Genomic DNA, 1,722 nt, shown 5'->3' on the forward strand with positions numbered 1-1,722 from the left:
TTTTATAGAAGTTACCACCAACTGGAACAATCACCTTACCTATCCCAGCACTGATGGGTTTAACACTCACCGTGCAAACAACTGCTTGCTTGCTGAAAGCTGTTCCAAAAAACCCCACAAAAACAGGCTCTAGCTTACAGACACATTCTCATCCCCAAGTGACCAAATCAACAAAGTTTAAAAAGGTTTATTTAATTAGCAGTCAGATTCCTATGGACGGAGGTGGAGGCAACATCTGTCTTTGCTGTCTATGCCAACATTTTTACACAGCTTTTTTGTTGTGCCAGGAGTCTTTGGAGCATGTAATTTGGAGCGTGCCAGGATCAGCTTAAGTTTGAAAATGTTGTTTGCATTAATTTGTGTTAAGATTTTTACATCTTTGCTAGAGCACATACATGTTTGAAGAGTACTGAAACAAATTACCCACTACTATGGTTACCACACTAAAATATACTGATGATCATACTTTATAAGAGCAGCAAGCACACTATAGTATGCATAGGTGAACAGAAATTAAATCGGTGCTCATGTTAAAAAAAGTAAAATGTCTGTCTTAGTCCACCAAGGTGGCTTTTCTAGGACATTTGTCATTTAAAGTTGTATTGACTTTTTTTGGTTTTTTAAAAGTAATTTACAACTGCCATTTCCCCCAAGTCAAGAGAGAATTAAAAAATCAGCTTGTTAGCAAAAGAAATTGGAAAAGGCTTTACCTTCTAGACTGGCATTGTTAGATGTCAGAATGCCATTGAAGCAATATATGCAGTGCTGATTCTTAGTATTTATACTTGAAAGCTGTAGCCAAACTTTATATGACTTTCTTTTCTTTCTTGCAGCATAGACGAGAAAACAGAGAAAAATTAAAAGTACCTTTCCCCCCTTTCATCACACTTAAACACCACACATTTGCATCCATCCCTACCTTCAAAGCTCTTCCAGCTAGCAGACCCACATGAATCTGCATCAGATCAGCAGAAGTTAAATTTGCCTCAGAAGCCTCTGTCACTGTATTGTTCACTTTTTAGTAAACATGGAGATTTTGCTCTGTGTTTCCAGTAAAACCAGGATTTTGGTTAACATCTTGACTTGCAGTTCAACCACTTCGGGCAGTCTGGGATAGGGTAAGAAGTTCATTAATCTCATCAAGACTCCAGTTTCAAAATAGTAATGAAAAATATTCATGAAAGGTTCTTTCTGCTTCTTGATGGATTGCAGAAATAGGATGCTTGGACAGCAGCAAAAAGAAATACAGCACAATAGTGACAATTTCCATCAAAAAAACAGCAGTGCAATGGAAAGGCTCAGTGCTGGTATCATGGGGGCTCCATCAGTTTTATCTTGATAGAAGCAACAGTCTGTGTTGGACCAGTCAGAGAAATCTCCCAAAGGAGTTTATTCTTCTGCAGATTTAGATTTAGCACATAAACAGACACTGTTCATTAGGAAAAAGGGATAAGTGCAGTGCCTTCCACACAAGGTGCCCACTCACTGCACCTGGCAAACAATCCAGCACTCCTTGTTCACAACTACACTGTTAAAAGAATGAGTAGCTCCCTCGTGGCAACCCCTACAGTGGCATGCAAGACAAATGCTGCAGAAACATTTTTCTGGTATTGTTTTAAAAACAGATGAATACATCAGAGTGAACTAGCAGTTCTCTTTCTAACTCAAGAACATAGCAACAAAAGGAAGAGAAAGAAAAAGCATGACATAAAAAAGCTGAGA

The sequence above is a fragment of the Chaetura pelagica genome, unplaced genomic scaffold, assembly GCF_000747805.2.
Source record: "Chaetura pelagica isolate M959 unplaced genomic scaffold, ChaPel_1.0 scaffold137, whole genome shotgun sequence".
Lineage (NCBI taxonomy): Eukaryota > Metazoa > Chordata > Aves > Apodiformes > Apodidae > Chaetura > Chaetura pelagica.